General features: G+C 38.9%; 1 long non-coding RNA gene and 4 other non-coding genes across 6 annotated transcripts; all 5 read right to left on the bottom strand.

The window, feature by feature from the left end:
- Nucleotides 1–552: 552 nt before the first annotated feature.
- On the bottom strand, nucleotides 553–2,972 carry LOC144740523 (uncharacterized). 2 transcript variants are annotated; one of them, XR_013589655.1, is made up of 2 exons: nucleotides 2,907–2,972; nucleotides 553–924 (listed from the first exon to the last, which is right to left on the bottom strand). It is a non-coding gene; the product is annotated as an uncharacterized LOC144740523 (long non-coding RNA). The 2 variants fall into 2 exon arrangements; XR_013589654.1 differs by having other exon boundaries at nucleotides 617–924; nucleotides 2,733–2,972.
- Nucleotides 2,973–4,789: 1,817 nt separating this feature from the next.
- Nucleotides 4,790–4,871, bottom strand: TRNAS-UGA (transfer RNA serine (anticodon UGA)). Its single transcript has one exon. It is a non-coding gene; the product is annotated as a tRNA-Ser (tRNA).
- Nucleotides 4,872–5,613: 742 nt separating this feature from the next.
- On the bottom strand, nucleotides 5,614–5,695 carry TRNAS-UGA (transfer RNA serine (anticodon UGA)). The gene has a single exon. It is a non-coding gene; the product is annotated as a tRNA-Ser (tRNA).
- A 744-nt stretch (nucleotides 5,696–6,439) lies between these two features.
- On the bottom strand, nucleotides 6,440–6,521 carry TRNAS-UGA (transfer RNA serine (anticodon UGA)). Its single transcript has one exon. It is a non-coding gene; the product is annotated as a tRNA-Ser (tRNA).
- Nucleotides 6,522–7,516: 995 nt separating this feature from the next.
- On the bottom strand, nucleotides 7,517–7,594 carry TRNAS-UGA (transfer RNA serine (anticodon UGA)). The gene has a single exon. It is a non-coding gene; the product is annotated as a tRNA-Ser (tRNA).
- Between the last annotated feature and the right edge of the window lie 7,332 nt (nucleotides 7,595–14,926).

The following is a 14,926-nucleotide window of genomic DNA, read 5'->3' on the forward strand; positions in this document are numbered from 1 at the left end:
GGTGGTGATGGAGGGGGGGGGGACATTGGTGGTGGGGGTGGTGGTGATGTTGGTGATGTTGGTGATGATGGTGGTGATGGTGGTGATGATGGTGGTGATGGTGGTGATGATGGTGATGGTAGTGATGATGGTGGTGATGATGGTGATGTTGATGTTGGTGATGATGTTGATGGTGATGTTGGTGATGTCTCACCGGGTTCGCTGTCCGTGTGTCTCTCTCGCTGGCGGACAAGAGGTTGACTCAGGAGGGCCACCACCGCCAGCAGATACGGTCCCACAGTCCACATGGCTCCCTCACCCCGCGTCTCTGTCCAAGTGTCTCCCTGTCTCTCTCTCTCTGTGTCTCACTGTGTCTCTGTGTGTCTCAGTGTGTCTCAGTGTCTCTCTCTCTGTCTCTCTGTGTCTCACTGTGTCTCCCTGTGTCTCACTGTGTCTCACTGTGTCTCTGTGTGTCTCACTGTGTCTCAGTGTGTCTCCCCGTGTCTCCCCGTGTCTCACTGTGTGTCTCCCTGTGTCTCCCTGTGTCTCTATCTCAGTATCTCTCTGTGTCTCTCTGTGTCTCCCCGTGTCTCCCTGTGTCTGTGTCTCCCCGTGTCTCCCCGTGTCTCCCCGTGTCTCCCTGTGTCTCACTGTGTGTCTCCCTGTGTCTCCCTGTGTCTCTGTGTCTCTATCTAAGTATCTCTCTGTGTCTCTCTGTCTCCCCGTGTCTCCCTGTGTCTGTGTCTCCCCGTGTCTCCCCGTGTGTCTCCCTGTGTCTCCCTGTGTCTCTGTGTCTCTATCTCAGTATCTCTCTGTGTCTCTCTGTGTCTCCCCGTGTCTCCCTGTGTCTGTGTCTCCCCGTGTCTCCCCGTGTCTCCCCGTGTCTCCCTGTGTCTCACTGTGTGTCTCTCTGTGTCTCCCCGCGTCTCTTCTCTGTCCGTGTTCCTGTGAATGACATCATCACCATCACCAGGGTCTATCCGCTGCTGGGTGAAGACCAGTGTGACGTCACGACCTATATAGCCAACACGATGACGTCACGACCCCCTAGACAACACAATGACGTCACGGGCGCCTATATAGACAACACGATGGTGTCATGGTCGCCTGCATAGTGCAATACGATGACGTCACATAACAGTTTCCTGTACAGGGTAACACGATGACGTCATGTAACGGTCCCGTATGGGGTAACACGATGACGTCACATAACGGTCCCCTATGGGGTAACACGATGACGTCACATAACGGTCCCCTATGGGGTAACACGATGACGTCACGTAACGGTTCCCTATGGGGTAACACGATGACGTCATGTAACGGTTCACTCTCCACTCACCACCGTCTCACTCAACTCACCAAACTCACCCCAACTCACTCACCCCTTCTTCCTTCACTCACCTCACCAAATTCACCCGTTATTCATTCACTCACTCGTTATTCCTTCACTCACCCCAAATCCTTATTACTTCACCCACTCACTCCTTATTCCTTCAACCACCACAACTCACTCGTTTATCCTTCACTCACCCCAACTCACTCGTGATTCCTTCACTCGCTCCTTATTCCTTCAACCACCACAACTCACTCGTTATTCCTTCACTCACTCGTTATTCCTTCCTTCACTCACTCACCCCAACTCACCCGTTATTCCTTCACTCACACATTATTTCTTCCCTCACCCCAACTCACTCGTTATTCCTTCCTTCACTCACTCACCCCAACTCACTCGTTATTCCTTCACTCACACAAACTCACTCCTTATTTGAACTTGAAAACTATTCCTTCACTCACCCCAACTCACTCCTTATTCCTTCACTCACTCCAACTCACTCACCCCAACTCACTCCTTATTCCTTCACTCACTCACTCCCCTCACCCCAACTCACTCCTTATTCCTTCACTCACTAACTCACTCCCCTCACCTCACTCCCCTCACCCCAACTCACTCCTTATTCCTTCACTCACTAACTCACTCCCCTCACCCCAACTCACTCCCCTCACCCCAACTCACTCCCCTCACCCCAACTCACTCCTTATTCCTTCACTCACTAACTCACTCCCCTCACCCCAACTCACTCGTTATTCCTTCACTAACTCACCCACTCACCCCAACTCACTCGTTATTCCTTCACAAACTCACCCACTCACCCCAACTCACTCGTTATTCCTTCACTAACTCACTCCCCTCACCCCAACTCACTCCTTATTCCTTCACTCACTCACTCGTTATTCCTTCACTCACCCCAACTCACTCCTTATTCCTTCACTCACTCACTCCCCTCACCCCAACTCACTCATTCCTTCACTCACCGCAACTCACTCCTTATTCCTTCACTCACTCCTTATTCCTTCAACCACCACAACTCACTCGTTATTCCTTCACTCACCCCAACTCACTCGTTATTCCTTCACTAACTCACTCCCCTCACCCCAACTCACTCCTCATTCCTTCACTCACCCACTCACTTCCCTCACTCGTTATTCCTTCACTCACCCCAACTCACTCACTCCCCTCACCCCAACTCACTCGTTATTCCTTCACTTATCCCAACTCACCCATTCCTCCTTCCTTCACTCACCCGTAATTCCTTCACTCACCCACTCACTCCCCTCACCCCAACTCACTCCTTATTTCTTCACTCACTCCCCTCACCCCAACTCACTCCTCATTCCTTCACTCACCCACTCACTCCCCTCACTCGTTATTCCTTCACTAACGCACTCCCCTCACTCCTTATTCCTTCACTTACCCGTGATTCATTCCCTCACGCCAGCGTATCGCCTCCGCTCGCCTCTCCTTCCTCCTCCACCCGTACACCACCAACTTTCTCCTCACCACCAACTCATTCCTCACCCCCTCAACTCCTTCCTCACCAACTCATTCCTCACCCCCTCAACTCCTTCCTCACCAACTCATTCCTCACCGGAGCGTGAAGGAGGAAGAAGCAGCGGGGCGATGAGGGGGCGGGGCGGGGAGAAAAAGGCGGGAAACTGTCAACGCGCCGTGACGTCACGCGCGTGACGTCATTGTTAATGTGTCCCATAGACTTCAATGTTAAAGTGTCTACCCATAGACTTTAATGTTAAAGTGTCTCCCATTGACTTCAATGTTAAAGTGTCTACCCATAGACTTCAATGTTAAAGTCTCTACCCATAGACTCCAATGTTAAAGTCTCCCATTGACTTCAATGTTAAAGTCTCTAACCATAGACTTCAATGTTAAAGTCTCCCATTGACTTCAATGTTAAAGTGTCTACCCATAGACTCCAATGTTAAAGTGTCTCCCCATAGACTTCAATGTTAAAGTCTCTACCCATAGACTCCAATGTTAAAGTGTCTCCCCATAGACTTCAATGTTAAAGTGTCTCCCATAGACTTCAATGTTAAAGTCTCCCCATAGACCCCAATGTTAAAGTCTCCCATAGACTTTCGATTTAAAGCTTTCGTGACTGCAATGTTAAAGTGTCTCCCCATAGACTTCAATGTTAAAGTGTCTACCCATAGACTTCAATGTTAAAGTGTCTACCCATAGACTTCAATGTTAAAGTCTCCCATAGACTTCAATGTTAAAGTCTCCCATAGACTTCAATGTTAAAGTCTCCCATAGACTTCAATGTTAAAGTCTCCCATAGACTCCAATGTTAAAGTCGCCCATAGACTTCAATGTTAAAATCTCTACCCATAGACTCCAATATTAAAGTCTCCCCATAGACTCCAATGTTAAAGTCGCCCATAGACTTCAATGTTAAAATCTCTACCCATAGACTCCAATATTAAAGTCTCCCCATAGACTCCAATGTTAAAGTCTCCCATAGACTTCAATGTTAAAGTCTCCCATAGACTTCAATGTTAAAGTCTCCCATAGACTCCAATGTTAAAGTCTCCCATTGACTTCAATGTTAAAGTCTCTACCCATAGACTTCAATGTTAAAGTGTCTCCCCATAGACGTCAATGTTAAAGTGTCTCCCCATAGACTTCAATGTTAAAGTCTCCCATAGACTTTCGATTTAAAGCTTTCGTGACTGCAATGTTAAAGTGTCTCCCCATAGACTTCAATGTTAAAGTGCCTACCCATAGACTCCAATGTTAAAGTCTCCCATAGACTCCAATGTTAAAGTCTCCCATAGACTTCAATGACAAAATCTCCCATAGACTCCAATGTTAAAGTCTCCCATAGACATCAATGTTAAAGTCTCCCATAGACTTCAATGTTAAAGTCTCCCATAGACTTCAATGTTAAAGTCTCCCATAGACTTCAATGTTAAAGTCTCTACCCATAGACACTCATACAGACCCATAGACATCTACAGACATCCAGAGACTCATAATAATAGACACCCATAGAGACTCATAGAGATCCACAAAGACCCATAGGCACCCATAGAGACTCATAGAACCCCATAGAGACTAATAGAGACCCACAGAGATCCAGAGACTCATAGAGATCCACAGAGACTCACAGAGATCCAGAGACCCACAGATATCTACAGAGACCCATAGACACCCATAGACCCATAGAGACCCAGAGACTCATAGAGACCCATAGACACTCATACAGATCCACATGGACCTATAGAACCCCATAGAGATCCACAGAGATCTAGAGACTCATAGAGACCCATAGAGACTCAAATAGATCCACAGAGACCCATAGAGATCCAGAGATTCACAGAGACTCAAAGAGACCCACAGAGACCCACAGAGATCCAGAGACTCACAGAGACTCAAAGAGACCCACAGAGACCTATAGAGATCCAGAGACTCACAGAGATCACCAATAAAATAGATAATCAATAAAAGAGACATCGCAGCGAGCAGGGTTCGAACCTGCGCGGGGGGACCCCATTGGATTTCAAGTCCAACGCCTTAACCACTCGGCCATCGCTGCACAGGTGAGTTTGTGAGTCCCAAAGGTCACTTATGAAACTTATTTCATAAGTGACCTCACCCACTCATTCACCCACTCACTCATGATCTCACTCAGCAACTCACTCACGCACCAACTCACCCACTCACTCACTCACCCACTAATTAACTCACCAACTCACTCGCCCACTAACCAACTCACTCACCCATTCACTCACCCACTCACTCACCCATTCACTCACTCACCAACTCCCACAGAGACCCACAGAGACTCACAAACACCCACAGACACTCATACAGGCCCATAGACATCCACAGAGATCCAGAGACCCATAATCATAGACACCCATAGAGACTCATAGAGATACACAGAGACCCGTAGGCACCCATAGAGACTCATAGAACTCCATAGAGACCCACAGAAAGAGACCCACAGAGACCTATACAGACCCATAGACACCCATAGAGATCCAGAGACTCATAGAGACCCAGACGCACCCATAGAGACTCATAGAGACCCAGACGCACCCACATAGACCCACAGAGACCCACAGAGACCCACAGAGACTCACAGAGACCCACAGAGACTCATAGAGACCCACAGAGACTCATAGAAACCCACAGAGACACAGACTCATAGACACCCATAGAGATCCACAGAGACCCAGAGACTCACATAGATCATCAATGAAAGAGATCATCAATAAGAGAGATCATCAATAAAAGAGATAATCAATAAAAGAGATAATCAATTAAAAAGACATCGCAGCGAGCAGGGTTCGAACCTGCGCGGGGGGACCCCATTGGATTTCAAGTCCAACGCCTTAACCACTCGGCCATCGCTGCACAGGTGAGTTCGTGAGTCCCAAAGGTCACTTATGAAACGTATTTCATAAGTGACCTCACCCACTCATTCACCCACTCACTCATTACCTCACTCAGCAACTCACTCACGCACCAACTCACTCACCCACTCACTCACTCACCCACTAATTAACTCACCAACTCACTCACCCACTAACCAACTCACTCACCCATTCACTCACCCACTCACTCACCCATTCACTCACTCACCAACTCCCACAGAGACCCACAGAGACCCACAAACACCCACAGACACTCATACAGGCCCATAGACATCCACAGAGATCCAGAGACTCATAATCATAGACACCCATAAAGACTCATAGAGATCCACAGAGACCCGTAGGCACCCATAGAGACTCATAGAACTCCATAGAGACCCACAGAGAGAGACCCACAGAGACCTATACAGACCCATAGACATCCATAGAGATCCAGAGACTCATAGAGACCCAGACGCACCCATAGAGACTCATAGAGACACAGACGCACCCACAGAGACTCACAGAGACTCACATAGACCCACAGAGACCCACAGAGATCCACAGAGACCCACAGAGATTCACAGAGACCCATAGGCACCCACAGAGATCCACAGAGATCCACATAGATAATCAATAAAAGAGATAATCAATAAAAGAGATAATCAATAAAAGAGATCATCAATAAAAGAGATCATCAATAAAAGAGATAATCAATAAAAGAGATAATCAATAAAAGAGACATCGCAGCGAGCAGGGTTCGAACCTGCGCGGGGAGACCCCATTGGATTTCAAGTCCAACGCCTTAACCACTCGGCCATCGCTGCACAGGTGAATGTGGATGCCCCACATGTCACTTATGAAACTGAAGAGGTGACAAGTTTCATAAGTGACCTCACCCACTCACTCACTGACTCACTCATTAAGTCACTCAGCAACTCACTCAGCAACTCACTCACTCACTCACCAACTCACTCACCAACTCACCCACTCATTACCTCACTCACCAACTCACTCACCAACTCACTCACCAACTAACTCATTAAGTCACTCAGCAATTCACTCATTCACTCACTCACCAACTCACTCACCAACTCACTCACCCACTAACTCACTCACCAACTAACTCACCCACTCACTCACTGACTCACCCACTCATTACCTCACTCAGCAACTCACTCACCAACTCACTCACCCACTAACTCATTAAGTCACTCAGCAACTCACTCACTCATTCACTCACTCACCAACTCACTCACCAACTCACTCACCAACTCACTCGCTCACTCATTACCTCACTCAGCAACTCACTCACCCACTCACCAACTCACTCATCCATTCACTCATTCACAAAATCACTCACTCACCCCCACCACCCACATAGACCCATATAGACCCATAGACACTCATATAGACCCATAGACACCCATAGAGATCCACAGAGATCCAGAGACTCATAGACACCCATAGAGACTCATAGAGACTCATAGAGACCCATAGAGACCCATAGACATCCAGAGACCCATAGAAACCCATAGAGATCCACAGAGACCCACAGAGATATCGAGACTTATAGAGACCCATAGAGATCCACAGAGCCCCATAGGCACCCATAGAGACTCATAGAACCTAAAATAGACCCACAGAGACTCATACAACCCCATAGAGATCCACAGAGACCCACAGAGATCCAGAGACTCATAGAAACCCATAGAGATCCACAGAGATCCACAGAAACCCATAGAAATCCACAGACCCACAGAGATCTACAGAGACCCATAGAAATCCAGAGACTCACAGAGATAATCAATAAAAGGGATATCGCAGCGAGCAGGGTTCGAACCTGCGCGGGGGGACCCCATTGGATTTCAAGTCCAACGCCTTAACCACTCGGCCATGTGAGTCCCAAAGGTCACTTATGAAACTGAACAGGTGACAAGTTTCTTGAGTGACCTCACCCATTCACCCATTAAGTCACTCATTACCTCACTCAGCAACTCACTCACTCACCAACTCACTCACCCACTCACTCACCCACTCACTCACCCACTCACTCACTCACCCACTCACTCACTCACTCACCCACGACCTCCTGTATACCAGGAGAGGTAGTTAACATCTCTCCACTGTCAGGATCGAACCCACATCCTCCTAGTAATGTGACGATAGTTTTTTCGGCAATGTCTTTAATCATAATTTTGCAACAACACCGTTTCATGCATTATCTTTCATAACAATCTAACCGTGGAGATGTTTACACAATATATTAACTAGAGCTCAAGGATGTGCCTTTCGTGAGATGTTAACTAACCTGGTGTGTCTTCTTGGTTTTTTCGGTAAAGTCACGAAGAATGGAAATAATAAAATAATAAAAGTAAAACATCTTTTATTATTTCCCTTCTACGTGACTTTACCGAAAGAACCAAGAAGATGAATCCCTGCAGTCACGAAAGCTTTAAATCGAAATTTAACCTGTTGTGCATTGAAAAATTATAATACTCCGACGGAAGCTCCTGCTGTTGTCGAGTGACTCATGCAGCCAGTTATGGCTGCAGGGTTTTGGTGGTACATCTTCTTAGGTTTTTTCGGTAAAGTCACGTAGAAGGTAAAATAAAATAAAATCAAAAATCACGACGTTTCGGAGGCAACACAAGTCTCCGTCATCAGGTGGGACCGTCACAGCTTGATGCAGCTAATCTGGCTGTGACGGTCCCACCTGATGACGGAGACTTGTGTTGCCTCCGAAACGTCGTGATTTTTGTTTTTATTTTATTTTACTTTCTACGTGACTTTACCGAAAAAACCTAAGAAGATGATTCCTTGCAGTCACGAAAGCTTCAAATCTAGAATTGGTGGTACATGTTGTTGATGCCGTTTATTGTGAAAATTGTGTGAGTTCCTATGATTGCTTTTCCATTGCTTTCATGGCTTTATTTTGGTGATTTCGAAAAGTGTATTGGTTTAGCCATGTTTGTGTTGTTGTAGTACAGAGTTAGATCGATGGCCTTAATCTAAGTTGTCTTTTCGATTTAAAGCTTTCGTGACTGCAGGGATTCATCTTCTTGGTTCTTTCGGTAAAGTCACCACGTAGAAGGGAAGTAATAAAATAATAAAACATAATAAAATATTAATAATAATAAAACATAATAAAATAATTATAATAAAAAACAAATAAACAAATAATAAAATAATAAAACATAAAAAATAATAAAAAATAAAACTTTAAATTATAAAAATAATAAAATAAGAAAACATAATAAAATTATAAAAATAAAACATAATAAATAAAAAATAAACCAAAATAATAAAAAATAATAAAATAAGAAAACATAATAAAATTATAAAACATAAAAAAAACATAATAAAATTATAAAACATAAAAAAAAACATAATAAAATTTCGATTTAAAGCTTTCGTGACTGCAGGGATTCATCTTCTTGGTTCTTTCGGTAAAGTCGTCACGTAGAAGGGAAGTAATAAAATAATACAAATAAAACATAATTAAATAATTCTCACGACGTTTCGGCCACGACGCAAGCAGCCGTCCTCAGGTGAAGACCAGGTCTGTCGGGGAGACATCGAACCCACGACCTCCTGTAGACCAGGCGAGGTAGTCAACATCTCCCCATTGTCAGGATCGAACCCACGACCTCCTGTAGACCAGGCGAGGTAGTCAACATCTCCCTATTGTCAGGATCGAACCCACGACCTCCTGTAGACCAGGCGAGGTAGTCAACATCTCTCCATTGTCAGGATCGAACCCACGACCTCCTGTAGACCAGGCGAGGTAGTTGTCTTGTGGTTGTTGTTGTTGTTGTTTGACTTGCATCCCACTGGGAGTTTTGCACACAGCGTTGGTGTACGGTGCTTTTTCTGCAATATTTTGCTGTCTTTTCTTGGATTTTCTGTTTGCACTTAGTCACATGTAGTCACTTTAAGATGTTTTATTGGAGACTAGGCTCTAAGAAAAGCTGCCTCGGGTGTGGACCAATCAACTTCAAGGACAATGCATATCATTATCATCATCAGAGTTGTTTCTTTTTGTTTGCAATTTCACTGCTTGTGTTGTGGTTATTGCAAACATGATGCCTTAATTCGAGATTTGAAGCTTTCGAGACTGCACCACCACCACCTTGTATAAAGGTGTCAGTTTTTGTACCAGTTGGAAGGGTAAAAACCTATTGCTATATTTTTCCACTGGTAATAGAGATGTCTCATAATGTTTTCTTGTTTAAGTTTGTTTGTTTGTTGCGGTTGCACCCGATTCAAGAGCCGAATGACTCACATGGCTATACACCTAATCAATGAACTTGAACTTGTTGTGAAGCTGCGTAAACCACCACCACCACCACCCACCAACCACTAACCACCACCACCACCACCACCCAACCACTAACCACTAACCACCACCACCACCACCACCACCCACCAACCACTAACCACCACCACCACCACCACCCACCAACCACCACCACCACCCACCAACCACTAACCACCACCACCACCACCACCCACCAACCACTAACCACCACCACCACCACCACCACCACCACCCAACCACTAACCACTAACCACCACCACCACCACCACCCACCAACCACCACCACCACCCACCAACCACTAACCACCACCACCACCACCACCCACCAACCACTAACCACCACCACCACCACCACCACCCACCAACCACCACCACCACCACCCACCAACCACCACCACCACCACCACCACCCACCAACCACTAACCACCACCACCACCACCACCCACCAACCACCACCACCACCACCCACCAACCACTAACCACCACCACCACCACCACCACCCACCAACCACCACCACCACCACCCACCAACCACTAACCACCACCACCACCACCACCACCCACCAACCACCACCACCACCACCCACCAACCACCACCACCACCACCACCACCCACCAACCACTAACCACCACCACCACCACCACCACCCACCAACCACCACCACCACCACCCACCAACCACTAACCACCACCACCACCACCACCACCCACCAACCACCACCACCACCACCCACCAACCACTAACCACCACCACCACCACCACCCAACCACTAACCACTAACCACCACCACCACCACCACCACCCACCAACCACTAACCACCACCACCACCACCCACCAACCACCACCACCACCACCCACCAACCACTAACCACCACCACCACCACCACCACCACCACCCACCAACCACCACCACCACCACCCACCAACCACTAACCACCACCACCACCACCACCACCACCACCACCACCCACCAACCACCACCACCACCACCCACCAACCACTAACCACCACCACCACCACTCCTCGCCTTGACATTTCACGGCAAGCTGAGCCAAGAATAGACGTCAACGTCAACGCTCCCGCGCTCCCACGCCCCATCAAGTTATGGGCCGGTCGTCTGTCACTGGTCTGACATCGTCAGTGGCGAGCGGAGACGGTCCATCCCTTGACGTGGCCGGGGACAGAAGCAGTCGACTGGAAGCTCCCGTACTCCACAGAGCTCCCGAAGGTAGCAATCTAGCTCCTGACGGGGGAATTGAAGCCTCTCCTCTGCACAAACACACCAGATCTAGATTTAGATTTGAAGCTTTCGTGACTGCAAGGATTTATATTCTTGGTTTCTTTCGGTAAAGTCACGTAGAAGGGAGATAATAAAATAATAAAAATATAAACCAATAAAATAATAAAAATATAAACCAGTAAAATAATAAAAATATAAACCAATAAAATAATAAAAATATAAACCAGTAAAATAATAAAAATATAAACCAATAAAATAATTAAAATATAAACCAATAAAATAATAAAAATATAAACCAATAAAATAATAAAAATATAAACCAGTAAAATAATAAAAATATAAACCAGTAAAATAATAAAAATATAAACCAACTAAATAATTAAAATATAAACCAATAAAATAATAAAAATATAAACCAGTAAAATAATAAAAATATAAACCAGTAAAATAATAAAAATATAAACTAATAAAATAATAAAAATATAAACCAATAAACTAATAAAAATATAAACCAATAAAATAATAAAAATATAAACCAATAAACTAATAAAAATATAAACCAATAAAATAATAAAAATATAAACCAGTAAAATAATAAAAATATAAACCAATAAAATAATAAAAATATAAACCAATAAAATAATAAAAATATAAACCAATAAACTTATAAAAATATAAACCAATAAAATAATAAAAATATAAACCAATAAAATAATAAAAATATAAACCAATAAACTAATAAAAACATAAACCAATAAAATAATAAAAATATAAACCAACTAAATAATTAAAATAGAAACCAGTAAAATAATAAAAATATAAACCAATAAAATAATAAAAATATAAACCAATAAAATAATAAAAATATAAACCAATAAAATAATAAAAATATAAACCAATAAAATAATAAAAATATAAACCAACTAAATAATTAAAATATAAACCAATAAAATAATAAAAATATAAACCAGTAAAACAATAAAAATATAAACCAATAAAATAATAAAAATATAAACCAATAAAATAATAAAAATATAAACCAGTAAAACAATAAAAATATAAACCAATAAAATAATTAAAATATAAACCAATAAAATAATAAAAATATAAACCAATAAAATAATAAAAATATAAACCAATAAAATAATAAAAATATAAACCAGTAAAACAATAAAAATATAAACCAATAAAATAATAAAAATATAAACCAACTAAATAATTAAAATAGAAACCAGTAAAATAATAAAAATATAAACCAGTAAAATAATAAAAATATAAACCAATAAAATAATAAAAATATAAACCAATAAAATAATAAAAATATAAACCAATAAAATAATAAAAATATAAACCAACTAAATAATTAAAATATAAACCAATAAAATAATAAAAATATAAACCAATAAAATAATAAAAATATAAACCAATAAAATAATAAAAATATAAACCAGTAAAACAATAAAAATATAAACCAATAAAATAATAAAAATATAAACCAATAAAATAATAAAAATATAAACCAGTAAAATAATAAAAATATAAACCAATAAAATAATAAAAATATAAACCAATAAAATAATTAAAATATAAACCAATAAAATAATAAAAATATAAACCAATAAAATAATAAAAATATAAACCAATAAAATAATTAAAATATAAACCAGTAAAATAATAAAAATATAAACCAATAAAATAATAAAAATATAAACCAATAAAATAATAAAAATATAAACCAATAAAATAATAAAAATATAAACCAATAAAATAATAAAAATATAAACCAGTAAAATAATAAAAATATAAACCAGTAAAATAATAAAAATATAAACCAATAAAACAATAAAAATATAAACCAATAAAATAATAAAAATATAAACCAATAAAATAATAAAAATATAAACCAATAAAATAATAAAAATATAAACCAATAAAATAATAAAAATATAAACCAATAAAATAATTAAAATATAAACCAATAAAATAATAAAAATATAAACCAATAAAATAATAAAAATGTAAACCAATAAAATAATAAAAATATAAACCAATAAAATAATAAAAATATAAACCAATAAAATAATAAAAATATAAACCAGTAAAATAAAAAAAATATAAACCAATAAAATAATAAAAATATAAACCAATAAAATAATAAAAATATAAACCAACTAAATAATTAAAATATAAACCAATAAAATAATAAAAATATAAACCAATAAAACAATAAAAATATAAACCAATAAAATAATAAAAATATAAACCAATAAAATAATAAAAACATAAACCAATAAAATAATAAAAATATAAACCAATAAAATAATAAAAATATAAACCAGTAAAATAATAAAAATATAAACCAATAAAATAATAAAAACATAAACCAATAAAATAATAAAAATATAAACCAATAAAATAATAAAAATATAAACCAATAAAATAATAAAAACATAAACCAATAAAACAATAAAAATATAAACCAATAAAATAATAAAAACATAAACCAATAAAATAATAAAAATATAAACCAATAAAATAATAAAAATATAAACCAATAAAATAATAAAAATATAAACCAATAAAATAATAAAAATATAAACCAATAAAATAATAAAAATATAAACCAATAAAATAATAAAAACATAAACCAATAAAATAATAAAAATATAAACCAATAAAATAATAAAAACATAAACCAATAAAATAATAAAAATATAAACCAATAAAATAATAAAAATATAAACCAATAAAATAATAAAAATATAAACCAATAAAATAATAAAAATATAAACCAATAAACTAATAAAAATATAAACCAATAAAATAATAAAAATATAAACCAGTAAAATAATAAAAATATAAACCAATAAAATAATAAAAATATAAACCAATAAACTAATAAAAATAGAAACCAGTAAAATAATAAAAATATAAACCAATAAAATAATTAAAATATAAACCAATAAAATAATAAAAATATAAACCAATAAAACAACAAAAATAGAAACCAATAAAATAATAAAAATATAAACCAGTAAAATAATTAAAATATAAACCAACAAAACAACAAAAATAGAAACCAATAAAATAATAAAAATATAAACCAATAAAATAATAAAAATATAAACCAATAAAATAATAAAAATATAAACCAGTAAAATAATAAAAACATAAACCAATAAAACAATAAAAATATAAACCAGTAAAATAATTAAAATATAAACCAACAAAACAACAAAAATAGAAACCAATAAAATAATAAAAATATAAACCAATAAAATAATAAAAATATAAACCAATAAAATAATAAAAACATAAACCAACTAAATAATTAAAATATAAACCAACAAAACAACAAAAATAGAAACCAATAAAATAATAAAAATATAAACCAATAAAATAATAAAAATATAAACCAATAAAATAATACAAATATAAACCAACTAAATAATTAAAATATAAACCAACAAAACAACAAAAATAGAAACCAATAAAACAATAAAAATATAAACCAATAAAAATTCTCACGACGTTTCGACTGCAACACAAGCAGCAATCGTCATCAGGTGAGAAATCAGATCTGGCAAAGCCGACCCTCCCATCATCCACAGAGCTCCCGAAGGTACCAATCTAGCTCCGGACGGGGGAATTGCAGCCTCTCCTCTGCA

This window comes from Lampetra planeri, unplaced genomic scaffold (assembly GCF_965212315.1).
Source record: "Lampetra planeri unplaced genomic scaffold, kcLamPlan1.2.h2 scaffold_225, whole genome shotgun sequence".
NCBI lineage: Eukaryota > Metazoa > Chordata > Hyperoartia > Petromyzontiformes > Petromyzontidae > Lampetra > Lampetra planeri.